The sequence below is a fragment of the Cebus imitator genome, unplaced genomic scaffold, assembly GCF_001604975.1.
Source record: "Cebus imitator isolate Cc_AM_T3 unplaced genomic scaffold, Cebus_imitator-1.0 Scaffold69, whole genome shotgun sequence".
Taxonomy (NCBI): Eukaryota; Metazoa; Chordata; class Mammalia; order Primates; family Cebidae; genus Cebus; species Cebus imitator.
The window spans coordinates 3,931,941-3,954,715 of record NW_016107384.1 but is presented as its reverse complement, the minus strand read 5'-3'; the positions used below and the strand labels follow the sequence as shown (position 1 = coordinate 3,954,715).

The 22,775-nt window shown below is 36.7% G+C and overlaps 1 protein-coding gene and 1 long non-coding RNA gene across 4 annotated transcripts in view; both read left to right on the top strand.

The window, feature by feature from the left end:
* SLC25A21 (solute carrier family 25 member 21) overlaps window positions 1-22,775 on the top strand; it is a 512,809-nt gene that overhangs the window by 66,953 nt on the left and 423,081 nt on the right. The gene's annotated exons all lie outside the window — the stretch shown is intronic.
* Window positions 1-22,775, top strand: part of LOC119471676 — a 35,061-nt gene that overhangs the window by 4,247 nt on the left and 8,039 nt on the right. The window contains exon 3 of the long non-coding RNA XR_005200740.1: window positions 21,498-21,582. This is a non-coding gene — a long non-coding RNA (uncharacterized LOC119471676). The remainder of the gene's footprint in view (window positions 1-21,497; window positions 21,583-22,775) is intronic.

Sequence of the window (22,775 nt, the reverse complement as noted above, 5' to 3'; positions counted from 1 at the left end):
GAGAAATGAGTTGGTAATAACCCCATTACTCTCTCTTCTGTGCTCTTTAATCCAAGCAGGCAGTGCCTTCGTTGTATCTTTATTATAACTTGTATCTGTACTTGCTAAATTTTTGGTTCTGAGAAATCAAAGAGTATAAAGATTCCTTCATGTTTGGAAGAGGCTGTGTTTTCTATATTTCAAGTGGATGTACTTTGTACTCTAGAATAGAATGATACTCACCTGTTCTCCATAAGCTTATTAGGTAATTTGGGTAAATGTGAAAGTTGCCTTCATCCTGCTATTTAGTGGCTTATTTTACATTTAATAATGAAGCAAGTGCTCAAGGGACTAGTTTTCTGGCTAACTAATGCCTTTGCAAACCAATGCAACCTCTTAACATAAAACATAAGTAGTAGAAGTTCAGAGGAAATGAGGTCTTGTGTTCCCTCGAGCATGATTAGAAAGTCTGAAGTAGTGTTCACAAACTATTGTTTTACAGCAATTATACGTTTTTTTTTCTCACAAGTATGAAACTGTTCTTCATGGAAAGCATGGGTCAACTTAAAGTCAGAAGCTCTGGTTCTTGGAATACTATGATGTTATAAAGAGTAACTGTAAAATATTTTAATAGTTTACATTCATTATATACATTTAAGCTGCAATTTAGTTTTTGACATGCAATGCTAACAATTTTCTTATCTTTGTGGGAAATATACCTGGAAAATATTTTACTCATTAAATGTTTCCCCGTTTTAAATCTTACTTTATAAAGACCTTGGGTTATCTATAGAAAAGAATTGGTCAATGTATGGCAATTTTACAATGCTAAAAAAGTTGTAAAGGCTCAAAGTTATAATCTTCTCCATTATTTTTTTTATTATGGGATGCTTTAGGAATCATGACAAAGTCCAGGCCTATAAAAATTAGATGACTAGATTGCTCATGGGCAGTTAATTAGAAGTAGAACTAAAGCTAACACGTAGGTCTCCTGACTGCACAACATCATGTGTTAATACTTTCACAATCACTCTCTATGACAGGTAAAGATAAAAAAGATTTTTTAGAAAGCCAAATTTGTATGTATTTGTATTTCAGATTCTCATAACTAACAAAGCAAGTTTCCCTGGAAAAATAAATTATGTAAATGCTACAAATCTGGCATTTTTACCAAATAGGTTTTCTTTCCTTTCCTTGCTCCTTTCCTTCTTTCCCTTTTTTCTTTTCTTCCTTTACTTCCTTGATTCTTTCTTTTTCTCTGTTTCACCAGAGATTCATTGCTTAAATGAAGCAGGGTTAGTTGTTATGATGATCCCTTCACCCAGCTTTCCGAAGTAAGGTAGAATTGTTCCACACCATTGTAATCTCCATCCTTGTTTCAGTCTGAAGCATTTATTAAGTTCTCCCATTCACATGATATATTGCTGCATGATCTACAAAACTGTGCATTTCATGAGGCATTATGTACATTTAAGCTGTACATTATGTACATTTTGCTAATGTACATAATTGAACATTAATTGAAACTTCTCACTTTACAGTTAAGAGAGTTGTAACCAAAATTCTGCTTTTGCAAAGTGGGACAAAATTTTAGAGCAAAAATAAACACAATATATTTAGGTTTTTTTTCCTTATTTTCAATAAAGAGATGAGTACACTTAGCTGATAACGAGGAGTAAGAAAGTAACAGGTTGTAATGGAATTGCAGTATGTCAGAAATTAGAGTGTGGGGAGTAGGTAGATGGAAATCAGGGAATAGAAGGTTGAAAACTGAGGAAAGATACAAAAAGGTAAAAAGAACATATTATCTTTATCCATTTTGGATATTATGACTTGTCCTGTTTTTGTGAATTTCCAGAATGAAAAGCCAAAACAAAAAGGGATTCACACACACACACACACACACACACACACACACACACACACACACAGTCTTAACAAAACTTACATCTTTTAATTCCCTATATGTAGGTGCTTTTCCTGAATTTCAGCTCATTACTGTAGCAGCAATGTCTCAATGTTCTTTTTCCTTTGTACAGTGAATCTACAGCTTTTCTATCTGATGAATTACTTATCAGTACTAGCCTTTTAAACTGTATTTTAAATAACAAAACAGTGTATTCTTTTTAATTCTGTTCATTTTTCTTGCTTAAGTGGAAATAATGAGTCAACCATAAAGTGGATGTTACATAATAAAATTAGCAAAGCTTCCTTTCCAAGTTTCTTGTAATAGTTTCTGGTTCAGTAATAATGATTAATAGTGACTTAATGATTTGTTTGTACTCTATCCTAGGTTTCTATCACAAATGTTTGTTTTGTAAGGATAAAAATGAATTTGTTAGCAAAGGTAAAGCATGTACCTTTGTGCGCTCTACATGATGGCAGCTTAGCAGTTGTAGAAGTTCCCTTTACAACTATCTGACATATATAACACTCCAAAATACTGTACCTTACATTTACACTCTTCTACATAATGTCACAATATTATCACCTTGGGAGGCAGAAAGAGAACAAACATTAGCATTTTCATTTTACAGATGGGGGAATTATGAACAACAAGGCTTAAGAGCCTTGCCCATGGTAATGGAGTGGGGCATTTTGAACAGGTTGACCCTACAATGTATTGTCCAAGCTTGGACACTGTTGAGAATGACAATGGATACTATTGATAATTCCACTGGAACAATAGATATAAACTGGAGCTATCTCAAGAAAACTGAGACCTATTGGCATTTTTATGAGGACCCACAACTGATTTTCATATACTTCCACTTCTGTGTTCTTCTCAGACTTCCCTGTACTCTTCCAAGTATATACAAATACATGTAATAGTTACAGGAGGGAGAATGGCTGGGCTTGAATATTGGAAACTTTATTTGTTAGCTGTGAGCTCTTGGGCTTACAGTTTACTTCTGTGCTTTGCTTTCTTTATCAGTGAAATGGGGATGATAACAGTAACTATATTTACATTGTAGGGCTGTTATATGAATTGAATGAGTAAAATGCTTGGTACAGTGCCTAACGCTTAATAGACACTACATATACCTGGTAAATAAAATATGAATATTCATCCTGATAATGCTTTTTAAAAATAGGAATGGTTCAAAGCCACTTAGCTAAGAACATACTTTTTGGCCAGATATGGTAGCTTACATCTGTAATCCCAGCACTTTGGGAGGGAGAGGAGGGAAGAGATTGCTTGAGTCCAGGAGTTTGAGACCAGTGCGGGCAACCTATCGAGACTCTCTTTCCAAAAAAAAAATAGTCAGGTGTAGTGCCCTGTACCTGTAGTCCTAGCTGCTCAGGAGACTGAGGTTGGAAGATTGCTGGAGCCCAGGAAGTTGAGGCTGCAAGCCATGATCATGCCACTGCACTGGAGTTTGGGTGACAGAGTGAGATCCTGCCTATATTAAAAAAAATCATAATTCATTTTTTTAAAAACAAATATTCTCTTTTTATTCTAAGAGCATTTTTGGAATCATTTCCTAGAATATTGTCTACATTTTTGTGTATGTTGAATTTTGAACATCTATACCTGAAATTACTAATGCCTGTGCCAATACTATTGAGTGATACAGTCCTAATAGTGACTTAATTATTTGTTTGTTTATAAACAATATGTAGCATTATTGGCATGTACATGAAATAAACAGCATTAGCAAGCTCATTTCATCTTGGAAGCATTTAGGCTATATGATGAAATGACAGACTCCAAACTAATCTACCATTTTCTGAGTTCTACTAAAATTCTGCTAATTCTATTCTATTCTACTAATAGACCTTTATGTCTTTCTTTATGATACGTGATCTCCATTACAGTTGAGATAGCCTGGTTTCTTTATTTTAATATCACTAATTCAGGATATCTGGTTTTACCTTTTAGAATGTATAGCCATGATTTACCCTCACACTGACCCTCTTTTCTTCTTAAAATTAAAAATAAAATTAAAAAGCACATTCTAAGACGGGAAATATGTAGAAAGGCATTTCTCCTTCCATTTGCTTTGGGGTGATTTGGCCCTGGGAAAATAGGCCCACACCCCACCCCCCTGGGATACCTTAGGCTTCTGTTTTATATTCAGAATTAGACACTAGATTTTCTTAGCCTTTTTCGTCTACACCTCCTTAGTCAGGGCACCTATGACTAAAGTTATCGCTGATTTGATGTCCAGAACACTGTTCATTATCTGTTTTATTTGATGTGTCGGTGATTTCAAATCTAACACTTCCTTAGGCTTCAGAGTTTAACTTCACATTTCGTTATTTGTCCAGTGTCAGTATCATTGGCATTGTTACTTTCCTGCCTTGACCCTCAGATAAAAGCACTTGTTTATATTGGAGGACTAAACTCTACCTCTGCTGTTCATTCATTTCGCCTCTGGCTTCTATCTGGAATTCTAATATTACTTTCTACACCAAATGTTTAAAAATGTAGGTATGCCAATGATTATAAAAGCATAAAGAAAAATAAGTTAAATTGGCACCTCTGGAAATGCTTATGGATCATAATAGTTACCTGACTGAGGCTGACGTATTGAGAATAAATATACATTGAACAAATACAAATCTGCTGTATTTTGGAGGCTATGCAGGAGATCACAGATAAATGATATAGGTGGGCTGTTCCTGTCTTGGTCTTACTAGAACATTAGTAGTCAGTGGAACACTAATGGTTAAAAGCACAAGCTCTTGTTAGCGTCGCTTAGGATAAACCTTGGGCTGGGCCACCTCCTACCTGTGTGATCTTAAGCAAGATAATTAATTTCTCTAAGCCTTAGTTTCTTTATCTGTAAAAAGAGGACCAAAAATACTTTCCTAATTTGTTTTGCGGGCACATTCAATGACATATTGCATGTAAAACACTCATCATAGTGTCTGGCACATGGTATCTTCTGTGTATAGCCATGGTTTGTGCTATAGCCCATAGTAATATAAATATATAGCTATTTTCATATGATTTTGATTAGAGAATAATGCTCATCAAAGGAATGGCTTTGGTAACAACAATGCATATTTTTAGTAAGTTACTAATTGCTTTAAACCTTTATCTTAGTTTTATTTCCCTTAGTTGGTTCATGCTGTTATAACAAAATACCTTAGACCAGAGAATTTATAAACCACAAATATTTCTTGCTCAATTCTGGAGGCTGAGGAGGCCAAGATCAAGGTGCCATCAGATTCTATGTCTAATGGGAGCTAGCCCTCCATTTCATGGATGATACCTTCTTGCTGCATCCTCAGATGGAAGGGGTGAAAAAGCTCCCTTGAGCACTTATTGTAAGGACACTAATACTATTGATGAGGTTACTTATTTTTATGTCCATTTCTAGTAAAGTAAATAATATGTTAGTGATCTGATTTGGTAGCAGAATTAAACTCCCAATTTTGGTAGCAGAATTTCAGAATTCCCATTGGTGTCCATTTCTGAAGAGGAAGGAGTATGGTGGGAGGGCAGTGAGAGTGGTCCATGAGCTGTGGAAAGCACAGAAACGGTCCTTCTCTCTGCATGTGCTCTATACAGATTTGGGTTAAGATGACTTCCAACTTGTGTTGTAAAGGATATGAGTGGGTAACAAGTATCTTTAGAAAATTTTGGCAAACAGCAGGTACTTGGAAAATGTTTTATGACTGAATGAGTGACATGATTCAGTACGAAGCTCATCCTAAGAGGCAGGTAGAAGTGAGTGGATGTTGTCTGTTGCGTGCCATGATAATGACGCACAGTTGAGGCTTGGGATTTTTTTTTCGGTAGTCAGATTAGCATGAAGATCCCGGTTGGTTGTCTAAACAGCAAGAAAAGAAGGCTTGAGATTTGAAGTGGCAGTGAAAGAAGAACGTGGTAGAAAGAACATGGATCTTGGAAGAATTTGAACACCTGCTTAGCCTGCTTTGAGCTCTGGAATGTTAGAGAAGTTACTTAATTTCTCTTGTCCTTAATTTCTTCATTTGCAAAATATAGAAAAATGATACCTGCTTATTAAAAGAGTTCAATGAAGTAACATTTATACAAAGCTGAAAGCATGGTAGTTGTTCCATGATGACTATTTTTATTCTGAAACTAAAACCAGGTTATGCTATATGGAATATTGCTTAAACCCCTGATAGATGCTCCTGTGGCATTTAGAATTTCTTAGTAAGTTAGGAGATCAGTCCCAGTTTGGAAGCCAGGTATCAGAAACCTCAGCTGTACATAATTTAGCATAATTCTAAGTCTCTTACCCTTTGGTAGAGGAAGAGATATGCAAGTCTCTTCTCTGCTTATTCCTTTTCTTGTTGATTTCAGTGAAGGTGAGATAAAATATTTATTACTTGCAGTATAATATTTCCCATAGCACTTTAAACATGCATTCCAGCCAATGTGGATATTCTATTTTACCTATAAGAGCTTTCAGTTTTCTTTATCCCCTAGTCATAAGTATTGCTAGAATTGATACTATATTAATTATTAAATAGTATGGTTGACTTTGACTAACTACTTTCTTTTTTGTTTGTTTGTTTGTTTGAGATGGAGTTTCGCTCTTGTTGCCCAGGCTGGAGTGCAGTGGTGTGATCTTGGCTCACTGCAACCTCCACCTCCTAGGTTCAAGTAATTCTCCTGCCTCAGTCTCCCGAGTAGCTGGAATTATAGGCACCCACCACCACATCCTGCTAATTTTGTATTTTTAGTAGAAATGGTGTTTTCACCATGTTGGCCAGGCTGGTCTCGAATGCCTGACCTCAAGTGATCCTCCTGTATCAGCCTCCCAAGGTGCTGCAATTACAGGAGTGAGCCACCATGCTCAGCCAACTTTGACTAACTACTTTCTGAGAGCACACTAGTTTTTCTGAAAGCTGACAAATTTGGTTAAAATAGGAGCATTCAGTTCTGAATTTCTTAGTTGATCCTTTTTCTATGTTTTGGGTAGTCAAACTACCACCCTTCTTAACATTTTCTGAGCCTTTCCAATAATAGTGCAACAGCTAGGAGAGGTAAAGGAACAGGGAAACCTAAGGGACTAGGAAAAGTCTCAGAAGACAGACAGACATAAACCCTTGCTACTTTTTTTTTTTTTTTTTTTTTTTTTTTGAGACTGAGTATTTTTTTTTTTTTTTTTTTTTTTTTTTTTTTTTTTTTTTTTTTTTCTTTCTGTTGCCTAGGCTAGAGTGCATTGGTGTGATCTTAGCTCACTGAAACCACCACCTGCCAGGCTCAAGTGATTCTCCTGCCTCAGCCTCCCGTGTAGCTCAGATTACAAACATGTGCCACCATATCTAGCTTATTTATTATACTTTTAGTAGAGATAGAGTTTCATCATGTTGGCCAGGCTGGTCTCGAACTCCTGACTTGAAGTGATCTGCCCGCCTTGGCCTTCCAAAGTGTTGGGATTATAGGCGTGAACCACCATGCCTGGCCATTGTTACAAGTTTTTTACATCTTTTAAATAACCACAATTTCCAGTCCTAACTGCTGTAACTTATACATATAATACAGTTATACTGTTTTCCAATAATTGAATATTTAAGCATTACATTAAAATTTGTTAATTATTTTTATGTTCATTATCTCATGTGATACATCGTAATACTTGTGAAATGTGTATTCTCATTTTCTTCATTTTACAGATGAGGAAACTGAAACATGAGTGGATTCACAAAATGCATTTAACACAGTCAATAAAAGTCAGAACTGGTACAGTCTTCTTTATCAAGAAGAAAATAAAAGTCACCCATAGTTCATTTAATTACATAGAGATAACCACAACTAGAATGTTAATATTTTAGTGCATTTTTTATTGTATTTTCTATACATGTATGGGCTTTTGTCTAAATGTGTTTAAATGCATGACATATATATGGTTCTATATTCTGCTTTATAGAAAGTTGTCATTATATTGTAATTTCACTTAAAAGCTTTACAAACCATCATTTAAAATTTGTTGTATGACTATAAAGTTTGTTATACCCTATTCTATTACTGAACATTTAGTTTTATCAAATTTTTAACAATTAAAATAATATGACACGTCTTTGTACATGAAAATTTTTCATTGATCTGGATATTACACTATAAAAAATATCTGAATTTTTAAAGCATCTTCACTCACTGGAATTTCTTGTGATAAATGATTTTCATTAGCAACATTGGCTAAGATTAGGAGTATATCTCACAGCTATCAAACAGGGAATAGGCTGACTTGCAAAGGGAGTGAGTTTATGACCTTGGCTTCATAAACTTTTGTGTGCTCACAGAGTCACACAAGCTGACTTAGAAGAAGAAAAAAAGAAACATATAAATAAAAAGATAGGCTGGGTGCAGTGGCTCACATCAGTAATCCCAGCCTGTAACAAATTTGGTTAAAATAGGAGCATTCAGTTCTGAATTTTTTATTAGATCATTTTTCAATGTTTTGGGTAGTCAAACTACTACCCTTCTTAACATTTCCAAAGCGGGCAGATCACCTGAGGTCAGGAGTTCGAGACCAGTCTGGCTAACATGGCAAAACCCATCTCTATTAAAAATACAAAACTTAGCCTTGGGGTGGTGCATGCCTGTAATCCCAGCTACTTGGGAGCCTGAGGTGGAAGAATTGCTTGAACCCAGGAGGGGAAGGTTGCAGGGAGCCGAGATTGTGCCATTGCACTCCAGCCTGAGCAACAGAGCAAGACTGTCTCAAAAGGAAAAAGAAAAAGATAGACTGTGTGTAGTGGATGGAAATTTTAGAGGTGAAAAAGAAGAGATATATCTGTGTTGGGAGAAATTACAGAAGTGAGAGAGCATCTTCTCAACTAATAATTGTGTTTTGTATAAAAATTATTACACTTGGTCAGGTATGGTGCCTCACACCTGTAATCCCAGCACTTTGGGAGGCTGAGGCAGATGGATCACAAGGTCAGGAGATGGAGACCATCCTGGCCAACATTGTGAAACCCTATCCCTACTAAAAATACAAAAATTAACCAGGTGTGGTGGCACATGCCTGTAATCCCAGCTACTCGGGGGGCTGAGGCAGGAGAATCACTTGAACCCAGAAGGTGAAAGTTGCAGTGAGCCAAGATTGTGCCATTGTATTCCAGCCTGGGCCACAAGAGCAAAACTGTGTCTCAAATAAATAAATAAATAAATACAAATTTAAAAATTATTATACCTGTTTGGCCTAGGCATTTTAAACTTGGATTAATACATTATTTTTCGATACACAATAAAAGGCTTTTAGAAAGATAGTGTATCTGTGAAATCATCATATTAGATTTATGTTATTTAATTTCTTAGTTTACAATTGCTAAGTAAGTAAGTGGTCAGCCAAAGAGGAAAAAATGGACTGGGTGAGACAGAGAATGATAACAATAGCTAATATTTATTGAACCCTAAGTTTCAGGCACTATTCTAAGTTTACAGGTAATGTCTGCAATATAAATTGTGTTCTACAACATCCCAGTCACCCAATAATAGGTATTATTTTCCTAATTCAATTCATGTGGAAACTGAGGTTAAGTAAATTGCCCAGGCAGGTAAACTGACTCCAGAATCACCCACTTGACCCAGTGCATTTTGCTGTCCCCACATATTAGCCGTTCTCTACTGATCTGTCCTTTGAAGAGGATATCTAGATGTAGTCCATAGGGAGTGGAGAACTTGGCTCTAAACTTGAATGGTGCTGGGTGTGGGAAGTGATCTGCTTGTTTTAACTTGTCATGTTCCTAGTGCCTAGATTAATTGGACTGAACCAATGAATGACATCTCTACCTCAGTCTTAAGTCAGAGATATTCCAGTTGAGATACTTCAACTAAGGATCTAATTTGGGTTAGATCTAGATGAGTAAGAATTCTTACTAATTCTTATTCTTACTCATCTAGATGGGTAAGAATAACCCCAAACACAAAAGCTCATAGTTTAAAAGGAGAATGTACATGAAAACATAATTATATTGAAGTGTGGTAAGTGGAACAAAGAAGGATGTGTAAGACAGCAAAGAAGGAAGCCTTCATAGAGGTGGTGGTGGCCGGGCATGGTGGCTCACCCTGTAATCCCAGCACTTTGGGAGGCTGAGACAGGGGAATATTTGAGGTCAGGAATTCAAGACTAGCCTAGCCAACATGGTGAAACCCTGTCTCTCCTAAAAATACAAAAATTAGCCAGGTGTGGTGGCACACGGCTGTAGTCCAAGCTACTCAGGAGGTTGAGGCAGGAGAATCTCTTGAACATGGGAGGTGGAGGTCGCAGTGAGCTGAGATCTTGCCATTTTACTCCAGCCTGGGCAACAGAGTGAGACTCCATTACAGAGAAACAAAACAAAAAAACATAGAAGTGGTGGCATTTGAGCTGGAATGAATAGAAATTGCCAGGGAAACGAGGGTGTGAGGACCTGCTAGCAAGGCCTCCAGCTGTGGAAGTCGGAGTGCCATTTGTTTTTAAATTTCATATATAAAGAGTAAGTGCAGTGTTTGGAGTTGGTAACACCTAGGCTCTTACCACCCATATGGATTTAGGAAAATCACTTACTCTCTCAGACCTTCAGGTTCTGAACCTGGAAAAGAAGGAAAATATTATGCTTACCCTACTCAATGTGAAGGTTGAAGATACATCTAAAGTTCCCAGTACAAAGCCTGCCATGTTGGTGCACTGTAAATAGTAACTAACATTCTTATCCTATAAATAAAAGAAAGTAAATGTGTATTAGAACAAAGACTTTCTTACCTAACATGGGGAATGAGGGAATGTCCTGGCAGGGTCTACCAGAATGAGTGAGAAATAATAAGGATAAGGAACTATCCTTCTGGAGTTCAAATTCCATTTTTGACTACTAAATTGAGACTACTAAGAACAAAAGCCCTTAAAAAGACCAAGGAGGATTATTGAGACAACAAATGACTGTTACAACTGAATATTTTGATGTGTTAAATATAAATTACTCAAGCATATGGATTAAATTTTCTTCCAGCAAAGCCGGGTTTAAATGTTAAGGAGAAAGAGATGTGAGAACAGGGCCCTCCTTGGTTAGAAATTTTGTGATGGTTGCCACGGAAGGGTTTTAGGTAGACACGCAAAGAATAGGCTGAGAAATGCTCCCTGGGGAAGGTGGAGGAGAAGGTGCAAGGAAAGGATATTAATACGCTTTTGGCCCCTGACTTTGGGGAGCCCAAATTATTACAAATCAATGCAGTCTCAATTCCAGAGGTTTAAAATATTTTAAGTCCATCTGGGCATGGTGGATTACACCTGTAATCCCAGCACTTTGAGAGAACAAGGCAGGTGGATCACTTGAGGTTAGGAGTTCGAGACCAGCCTGGTCAACATGGCAAAACCCCATCTCTACTAAAAATATAAAAATTACCCAGGTTGATGGTGTGCACTTGTAATAACAGCTACTACAGAGGCTGAGACAGGAGAATTGCTTGAACCCAGGAGGAGGAGGTTGCAGTGAGCCAAGATTGTGCCATTGCACTCCAGCCTGGGTGACAGAACGAAGCTTTGTCTCCTACTAGGAGGATCAATTAGGTAATAGTCATCAGCCCAGAAAATAGCAAACCATCTTTTCTTCATGTGAATGATACAATTAAGAAGAACTCTTCCTGTTAAAGCCGATAATATCCTGGAAAACCAAACTCCTTTTATAGCAAAAATCGGCTTGGAAAGAAATCATGATTAACTTATTTTGTAGACTCTTAAAAGACTTTAGACCCAGAGAGTTGAAATATCCTGCCTAACATTTCCCAGTGAGTTAGTGGCAGAGCTGGGACTAGAAACCAGATCTTGTAAGGAATTCCACACTCAAGGAAATTACTTGGCTTTGTCAAGGTCACACCCTGAGTAAAGTGGGAATTGACAGGATTTCAGCCAGGATCTGTCTGTCTCCAAAGGCTATACTTTCTAGGGCTCTATACACTGCTGTTTTAGAATTAATTAGGCATTCTAATTACAAACTTAGCTCAGGCTAATTGTGACAGTAGATAAAGACATTAGATGAAAGCTAAGTCCCTCTCCCTCCCAACAATCTTACCCTGTCTCCACCTGCCAAAAACACTCTATCCCCATTATCTAGTGGTAAATACTGTGAACTCTTTTTGCTATATACTTCCTGAAATTGCATATGTTTCTTTTAAAAAAAAAGTTATTTGGAAAAACATTGAAGCTTACAAGAAAGTTGTAATAATTGTAAAAAGAACCTTTACCTAGATTCACTGCTGTTGACATTTTGCCCCATTCGCTTTATCATTTCTTCTCTGTAGCTATCTATCTGTCCATCCATCTATTGATTGATTGATTGTTTTTTTCTTTTCCAGACAAATTTCACTCTTGTTGCCCAGGCTGGAGTGCAATGGCATGATCTCAGATCACTGCAACCTCTGCCTCTCGGGATCAAGCAATTCTCCTGCCTCAGCCTCCTGAATAGCTGGGATTACAGGTGCCTGCCACTACACCTGGGTAATTTTTTGTATTTTTAGTAGAGATAGGGTTTTGCCATGTTGGCCAGGCTGGTCTCACACTCCTGACCTCAGGTGATCCACCTGCCTTAGCCTCCCAAAGTGCAGGGATTATAGGTGTGAGCCACCGTGCCCAGGCTGATATTGTTTTTGTCTGAATCATTTGAGAATAAGTTGCAAATATTGTGGCCCTTGACTCCTAAATATTTCAGTGTGTTTTTCCTAAGAATAAGGATATTTATGAGGCAGAACATGATGGCCAAATAGAACCCTTCAACGATTGTCTACCTCCCCAGGAACATCAAATTGAACAACTCTTAATGCAGGAAAATATTTTCAGCCAGGTGCAGTGGATCACGTTTGTAATCCCAGCACTTTGAGAGGCCACGGCAGGCAGATCGCTTGAGCTCAGGAGTTTATGACCAGCTTGGGCAACAAAGCGAAACGCTGTGTCTACTAAAAATGCAAAAATTAGCTGGACATGGTGGTGCACACCAGTAATTTCAGCTACTCGGGTGGCTGAGGCAGGAGAATTGCTTGAACCCAGGAGGTGGAGGCTGCAAGCAATGAGCCAAGATAGTGCCACTGCACTCCAGCCTGGGCATCAGAGACCTTGTCTCAAAAAAACCCAAAAAACTAAAACTAAATAAAAATAAAAATTAAAAAAAAAGCACTTTCATAAGAACCAAAAAAAAAAAAAAAAATCAACCCTCTGAATGACAGGTACAAACAAGGGCAGACTGCAACGACTGGAATAAATACTTAATTCTTCAGTGCCCAGACATCGACAAACCTCCAGAGGCATCAAGAACATTCAGGAAAATATGGCTTCACCAGACAGACCAAATAAGCCACCAGTGACCAATTCTGAGGTGACAGAGATAGGAGACCTCTCAGACAGAGAATTCAAAATAACTGTTTTGAGGAAAGTCAACCAACTGCAAGATAACACAGAGAAGGAATTCGAAATTCTATCAGAGAAATCTAAGACAGATTGATATCATTTAAAAAAATAACAGAAATCCTGGAGCTGAAAAAAATTCAGTTGACAAACTGAAAAATACATCAGAGTGCTTCAACAACAGAATTGATCAAGGAGAAAAAAAGAATTACTAAACTTGAAGGCTGGCTAGTTGAAAATACACAGAGGAGAAAAAAAAGAATGAAAAGGAATAGTTTACAAGATCTAGAAAATAGCTTCAAAATGACAAATCTAAGAATGATTGGCCTTAAAGGGGATGTAGGAAAAAGAGATCAGGGTAGACAGTTTATTCAAAGAAATAATAACAGAGAACTTTCCAAACCTAGAGAAATATATAAATAACCAGGTCCAAGAAAGTAAAAGAATACCAGTTTCAGCCCAAATAAGACTACCCCAAGGCATATAATAATCAAAATCTCAAAGATCAGGGACAAAAACAGTATACTTAAAGACTATTTATAACCACAATTCAGTTATCAACTTCAATTAAAAGTCAATACATTTGTCATTGATGCAATAATTTTATAAGATTGACCCAATAATGTACTTTATAGTATTTTTTTCCTCTCTGCACCTGCTACAGTCTGGAGTCATGTCTAGCTTTTAGTTAGAATATTTCAATTAGTCCCTGTTAATCTGGAACTGTTCTTCAGCCTTTTGTTATTATTTATAATGCTGACATTTTTGAACAGTTTAATAGAACAGTTCTCACTTTGGGTTTGTCTAACCAGGAAGCTAACTCTTCCTGGTTAGCTACTGATTATGTGTGCTTTGGTGAAATATCACATATATAAGCGATGTGTTCTTTTAGAATATACACAACCAGAAGTCTATGATGTTCATATGTGTCTCATTTATTATGCTAATTTTGATCACTTGGTCAAGGTGTTATATATGTCCCCATATATATATGTAATCTTTATATATGTATAATCTTTATACATATAAAGATTTATATAATCTTTATACATATAAAGATTTATATAATCTTTATATGTGTGTGTGTGTGTGTGTGTGTGTGTGTGTGTGTGTGTGTGTATATATACACATATATATATGGGAAGAGATATCTATACACAATAATATATACATATATGGGGATATATACATATATATGGGAAAATATATAGTCACAAGGTGGTGTGTGTGTGTGTGTGTGTGTGTGTGTTTGTATAAAGAGAGAGAGAGAGAGACAGGGTATCACATCACGCGGGGCAAATTTTTTTATGTTTTAGTAGAGGTAAGTTCTTACTGTGTTGCCCAGACTTGTCTCAAAATACGGAGCTCAAGCAATCAAACCTTCTGCGTCAGACTGTGCTGGAATTAATAAGTAAGCCACCACACCAGGCATTTATATACTTTTTATTCGTGTTTTTTCTGCAGTTTGTTTTTACTGAATAGTGTATTTATTTGTTTGTTTGTTGTTTGTTAGTTTGTTGAGATGGAGTCTTGCTCTGTCACCCAGGCTGGAGTGCAGTGACACAATCCAGGCTTATTGCAACCTCCACCTCCACCTCCCAGGTTCAAGTGATTCTCCTGCCTCAGCCTCCCAAGTAGCTAGGTTTACAGGGATGTGCCACCATTCCAGACTAATGTTTGTATTTTTAGTAAGAGACAGGGTTTCACCATGTTGGCCTGGCTGGTCTCAAACTCCTGACCTCAAGTAATCTGCCCTCCTTGGCCTCCCGCTGTCCTAGGATTACAGGCATGAGCCACCAGGCCTGGCCAAATAGTGTAGTTATTTAAATTCATCTATTTATTGAGTACATATGTGATAAACACTATTCTAAATCATGGTGATATGGCAGTGATCAAAACAGAAAAATTCCCACTCTATGAGAGTGGGAATTTTTATATTATTTTAAAAAATAATATTCATTTATTTTAATTGATACAATTAGTATTTATTATGTACAATATGTTGTTTTCAAATACATGTACATTGTGGAATGGCCAATTTAAGCCAATTAACATATATATCATATCACTTCACATACTTACTCTTTTTGGGTATGATGAGAACACCCACCTAAATTTAATCTCTTAGCAATTTTCAAAACTACAATGCACTGCTATTAACCTCAGCCACCATGTTGTACAATAGGTTTTGTGAACTTATTCCTCCTATTCAACTGAAATTTTGTATCCTGGGTACCAGTTTTTTACTTCATTCTGTATCCTATATACCATAGTTTATTCAGCCAGTCACTACTGCTTCAGTGAACACCCTGCAATGTGGAATATGCATCTAGATGCACATGTGTGTATATCTGTGTACATGTCTTCATGTGATTATGTGTATTTGTGTATATATATGTGAATGTTAATATAAGTATATATGTACGTGTGCACAAACTTGCTTATCTGTAAGCTAATTCCCTAGAAGAGAAATTGATGGGCCAAACACCTTTGGTTTTACATTTTGGCAGATACTTCTAAACTTCCCTCCAATTTTTGTTCTCAGTACAGAGTATGAATGCTTTTATCTCCCCATTCTCATCAAACTGGGCAATATCAAATATTTTATTTTTTTCATATTAATAGGTGTCTTCTTAGCTGGATGGCAATCAAGAATCCAATTATTTTCAAGTCTGATGTGTAAGACGCTTTTTTGTGTCTGATTGTTGCTATGCTACTAGTCTTATCTTTCAAGATACCTGCCTCTGGTGAGCAGAGATTGATCACAGGGTGACTATCTAGATCTTTAGAAAATTTGCCTAATTCTTGATTAAAGTCTGTCATGGAAAAAAATCTTTAACGTCTGAACTCCACACTTGTTCACATTGCTATGATGTGGCAATGTTAGTTAGGGCTTAGGACATTTGAATAGGAAGCTAATGACATTGCATAACCACAGATAATTAACTTAAAAAGTATATTCAGACATGACCCATTTATGTTATTTGCTGTATGCTCTGAGGAATGGGCTAAAATAGAGTCTTTAAAATTGCTACCATGTCACTCAAACATTTCTGAAATGTATATGATTAGCTAAAAAGAAAACATGGGATCATGCCAGATGACCTTAGAATTATTTTAAATGTTTAGCTAGATGGCCTGATACCTCTTTAAGTTACTACTCAGGATTTTTTAGGGGTCTGGGAGAGTGTTTGGGTAGAATTCCACCATGTAGGGGAGAAATTCAGATTAAATGGTTTGTTAAAGAAATAATTAATTTTTCCATCTGTCCCTTATCCCTTCATCCTCCCTTCACTTTTTTCCTATAAGTTGTCTCCCCTCCATTCATCCTCCAAAAAGTAGGTGTGAATATTTTGAAAAGGAAGCCTCTTTCTTACATGCAATGAATTTTGCCCACAATGGGCTAATTGCCAAAGCAGTTGGCCACCTGTGGGAGTAATTAGTCACGTGTCAGTCTTCTGAGGTTAGTCAATTGCAGTTGCAATTTATTATACACACAGTTTTGCGTTTACAAATAATCATGGCTGTGAAAACCACCCACAGAGAAAGAAAAGACTAGGCAGAAACTTTAAAAAATTGCCATATTACTTTATATTTATGAATGAAGCTTGGGTAACATTCAGGTCTATTCATTATCCTAATCCAGAAAAACTGGAGTTAAGGATGCTAAAGAAAAGGTATTCATAAATTATTCTTCATTGTGGGGTGAGGAGGAGAAAAGATCGTGTTATCTTTGTAATTTTATTTGATAAACTAAAAAATCGTCCTTGATTGGATATATTAACCTTTTAACCTTGAAACATTTTATATTTAAGGTAAATATAATGAGAACTTTGTTCTCATCAGTGGGGCAGCAATACGATAGCAGCCATCTTGGCTAATCATGCTCTGGTTAATGTGGTACGCTGTTTATTATTTTACATCCATGGAAGATGTTCCACCCTAAACTAATTGAATTCAGTATATTTATCAATAGTTGCTATATATACATCAGTCATGATACCAGGAAGTAGAACATTTAAAAAATATGAACAAAAGATAATTCAAGGAATTCTCTCTCTCTCCCCCCCAAGTATATGTGTGTGCGTGTGTGTGTGTGTGTGTGTGTGCGCGCGTGCGTGTAAATGTTAGGAACAGGCAGTAAAACTAACATTTAAATATATCAGAATTCTCTTGGGTACAAGAAAAACAGAACTTCACCCATGTTGCCTTAAATAATGAAGGCTATATTTATTATCTATTTAATTGAAAAATGAAAAAAAAGTGGGATGAATTTGAGTGTTTTTTCAGTAGCTCGGCAATATCAGCCAGGACCCATTTTCCTTTAATTTTTCTGCCCCGCTTTTCATAGTGCCTGCACCCTCCTGAAGCTGGCTCATGGTTCTCCCAGAGAGGAACCATTTCTTTCCAGAAATGCTCAGCAAATATCTCCTTATATGTCATTGGCCCAGACAGAGTCATGGGCTCATCCCTAAAAGAATCCCTGTGGCTTAGGAATGACATATACAAATTGGCTTAAAAGCCAATAATCCACCTCGAGAAACAACCCTACTTAAACAACACTGGGGGGAAGTCGGAGGCCTAGGTAGGTAGGAGGAGGGAGGAGATTGATGCCAGCAACAACCACTGTCCACTACAGCAAATAACAGTAATCCAAGTGCTTCAATAGGATATAGACATGGCACTGTGTAGGGTGGACTGTATTGTGCATTCACACTATTACTGCAGTAGCTATAGGTGCCATTAAGGTTTATATTTCTAGGACGCTAAAAAAAAGGAACATATTTGAAGGGCTTTTTGGCTTACCATATTACAAGGAATTCTATGGCCACCTACTTTATAGTTGCTTCTGAAGGCTTCGCTGGGCTTTCAGAATACAACCCTTGCTTTATTTTAAAATAATAATAATAATAAGAGACAGGGTCTTTCTCTGTCACCCATGGTGGAGTACAATGGCACAATATCGGCTCACTGAAACTTCCACATCCCACGCTCAGATGATCCACCTACCTCAGCCTCCCATGTAGCTGGGACTATGAGCATGCACCATCATGCCTGGCTAATTTTTGTACATTTTAGAGACAGGCTTCTGCCATGTTGCCCAGACTGGTCTCTATCTCCTGAACTCAAGTGATCTGCCTGCCTTGGCCTCCCAAAGTGCTGGGATTACAGATGTGAGCCACTGCGCCCAGCCAACCCTTGCTTTACTGAAGGTAATAACTCAGAGGCATTCAATGGGAAGTCAAAAAGGAGAAAATATGTATGAATGTACACACAGTTGATCCTCATTGTTTGCAGATATCATATTTGTAAATTTGCCTACTTGGTAAAATTTATTTGTAACCCCCAAATCAATACTCATGGTTCTTTTTCAGTCATTCACAGACATGTGCAGTGATGGAAAATTTGCATCATCTAATGCACATGTTCCCAGCTAAACAAGGTGATACTCTGCCTTCATGTTTCAGTTGTCATACTGTAAACAAGGTCCTTTTTGCAGTCCACTTAGTGCTATGTGTTGGGGCTTTTTTGTTCCTGATTTTACTGTTTAAAATGGTGCCCAAGCCATTGTGTAGAAGTGTTGTCTATGGTTTCTAAAGGCAAGATGTACCGTATGAGAAAATCTGTGTGTCAGGTAAGCTTTATTCAGGCTTGAGTTATAGTGCCATTGGTTGTGACTTCTATGTTAATAAATCAAAAGTATATATTAAGTAAGGTGTCTTTAACAGAAACACACATAAAGTGAGATTATATATTGATTGATTGGTGAAAATGTAGTGACCAGAAACACATAGGAACTTAACTCTTTTTTTCTCTAGGAGCAGTGGGTTCAGTGTTGGCTAATGCAGTGTTCACCACAGCTTTATTGGACATAACTAGTGCAGATAATTAGAATCAACTGTACATGTGACTATATTTAAACAATAAAGAAAAAGCTATCTTGGTTTAATATCAGGACAGGGCTTTAACCACAGAGGTCTATTATGTAAAGGGGTAAACACATTGTTTTCATTCCTCTTAGTTGAAAGGAAAGAACTCAGTTTTCAAGTACTGTTTGAGGAGATATACCTAATCTATTGGAAAGCTGTTTTTCTCAACTGGGACCCTTCTAACTGTATCTTTTCTACCTTCTCTGAAATGACAAGCCAGGGTTTATTGGCTTCAATGAAATATTGAAAGCTAAGTAGCAGTAGCCTCATAGGATGTAGTGAAAAATAACACATGTTGAAATCCACAGTCTTGTCACAGACCACCTTTGTTACCTTCCTCCCGTTTATTGTCCTCAAGCCAAACTAAGCACAACTTTGAGCTGCAACAGCAAATCCAACAACTACATGGGGATGGGAAGTGTGAGGAGGCATCCTCCACATCCAGGGTCCTGCTTGCATCATTCCGTTTGACTTTTGCTTTGCTCAAGCTTGGCGCTGTGTTGCCAGCAGCAAATATGCTGACTGAAAACTGTCACAACAGCAATCATTACAATCCATGAGTTGAGTTTGACTGGAACATATGTCTTCAATTTTAATAGCTCAGCTTCCCAGATGCCCTAAAGGAGTAATATTGCCTGAGAAGGAGCTTTTCATGTAAGAATAATTTGTGTTAAGTAGCTCAGTGATCTGTTTGTTAAGTTACAGCTGACAGTTTGTTTATATTTCTAAAGGGGCATGATGAATGGGGGAGAAGTTGATGCTAATTAGCCTAAATTGTTCCTAAGAATGTAGAGGGGTTTGCCAGTTTCATTGTTTCTGTTTCTTTGCACATTTTAAATAATTGAATGGAGCTTAGACCATTCATCATAATTTCAGGCAAGATGGAAATAAATGAATTTAGCACGGGTCCACATGTGTGATGGAAGATGTCACTTTAAAGGGCAATTAAATAAGACATCAACTTGGGGCTAAAGCAGACTATTTTAATCCATTTGTATAAAAATATCAAACATGAAAGTTTTCATTTACTCCATTAATTATCTTCATCATCATAGGAGGACACAGACCTTCTTTTTGAAAACCCACCTATTCCCATTAAAGAAGTAATGGTGTTGTATAAAATTTGAGCCTTTGGCTTCTGGACAAAAGATCCGTGGCCTTACTCTCTAAGACAGTCTCCTCCCCTCCCCTGATGTCATCAAATGGCTTTGAGAAACCTGTTTGCTGTTGGGCTCATTGCCTGAGCAGGTGGAAAATGAAAAAGGCAGCAGAAATGTTTTTGAAAATTGGAATTCATATAGTAGTGTCCCTTCTATAGTCAGAGCTAATAAGGTACCAGTGGAACATATTTTAGATATTTCTCAAGAGTTCGCCTGTATGTATTTCTCACATATAACCCATGCTGGGTTACATGGTGAAATGGTCTTTAACTTAGGATGAAACTTCCTATCTGAATTGCTACAGCACTTCCTCTAGGTAGGAAGGTTAATGTGAATGGGAATTTCATAAGACTGTAGAATAATATATATATATACGTTTTGTTAACACACATATTTTGAGAATTAAAATAAGAAAAATGAACCTAAATTTAGAAAGTCTGATTTTTTCCAACCTTTTAATCCTCATTGGAGGCCATTCTTTTTTAATTTATGCACATAAAATACCACAGGAAGAGATGGTATAAATTTGTGGACTGTGGAGAATGAGTGAACATTTTTGAATCAGGATCTTTAAAAGGGGTGAAATTTGAGTATGATTAAGTTAGGAAAAAGCCTCGCTTACGGCGGAAGTCAGAGACTCTGTATACGTTATGGGCATGTCATGGCTTTTAAAAAGTTATGTTAGACTTCTATACAAATTGTGAAGGAATTTGTATAACCCCAAACAAAATTCTGTGTGGTTCTGAACTTTTCCTAAGTTGAAAAGAGAGAGAGAGAGTGAGAAAGAAATATTGCTGGTTAGTATTCTGATCAGGGACAAACCTTACTGTCGGGTGGGCTAGTCGTTTGCACTGTCTGGGTGTTTTCTTGGTTACTAATTTTCTCGGAAGGAAATGATCCTATGGCTTATGCTAGCCATGTTTGTGCATATATGCTCTGCAATTGGCATTTATTAAGGAAACCTTCAGTTTGATGGATGACTGTCAAGAGCTGAGCTTGCTGGCTTTAAAGACAGTTGATTTTGCTTGAATTTTGTTATATTAACTCATTAGAACTCTGCATTGCTTCAACTTACTCTTTGTTTACTTTCTTACAATTAAAATTTTTCAACAATTGATTTTTAGAGACTTGGCAGGAGCCCATTTTATACTTGGAGACTTAGTCTGACAGAAAAATATGCACCAGAACAAATATTCATAATAAAAGCATGTGAGTATTAAAACTAAGATTTTTGTAGTCTCTTTAATTGCTGCCCAGTTAATTAGCAGCTTTTAAACATAAAATTGCTTATTACTTATCTTTACTTTGTATAATTAAATGCCTTGTTCCTCTACTTTCTTTAAAAGTGAATCCTACAAAAGCAACAACTATAGAAATATTTTCAATTCAGGATATTTAAAATTAGAGCTTTATGCATTATAGTAGCAGCAACATAAGCAAATAATTAGGAAAATGAAAGGCTATCTGACTCTAAAGATACAATTTTAAGAGGAAAAAATATACTGCATATGCATTTAAACATTTGATTGTAAATAACTAATGCATCCCAATTATATTTTTAATTTTATAATATAAAAATCTCCTAAGCTTTAGTGACACATTTCAAGTTAAAAGTTGTATTTCATTTTCTCCTTTGAAACCACCCTCCCACAAAAGTGCACATGAAAATGCCGAAAATGAGATGTCCTTTTCCAATATGCATCCATAGGATGAACCATATTTCTTATTAAATTTGATGTACCCACTAACTCAAGAGGCACACAATGGTGATGTGTTTGGTGTGTGTGTTTCTTGCAATATTTTAAAGCTAATCTCTACCAAAAACTCAATGCTTGAGGGAGAAGGATGTACTTTCACAAAAAACAAACATGGTTGGAGAGTGTTTGCACTAAGATTACAGACTCACTCATGGTTGTCTCTTTTCTGGCTTGTTGTAACTAGTTGATGAGTTAATTATCTGTGAGGTCTAGTTACCAAAGAGGGTAGCATGGTGAATAGATGCATTCATCACATCATCCCAATATCTAGGTGAGTGAGAAAGGAAAATAAAGAATAAATAAAGAAGGAAAAGTAAATAACATCTACTTATGAAAATAAATACCATGTAGGGCCATAATTTTTAGTTAGTGTTTTAAGTAAGAAGTTTTTAAAGTAATTTTATGTGTAGTGCTACTGCAGAATGGTACGAGCTCCCTTGACTAGCCTTCCCAAAGGAAAAAGGAAAATGAAACTCAGTTGGTTTCAGGTCACAGATAACCTAACTTTCCTTACTCCCCAAAAGGAACTTGAGTTGGCAGAACAAAATAGACTTCTTTGCCAATGATGACAACCTTTTAAGTTTAGTGATGAAATTGATTCATTCTTATTTTATTCAATGATGGAAAATACAACTAATTGGCTCC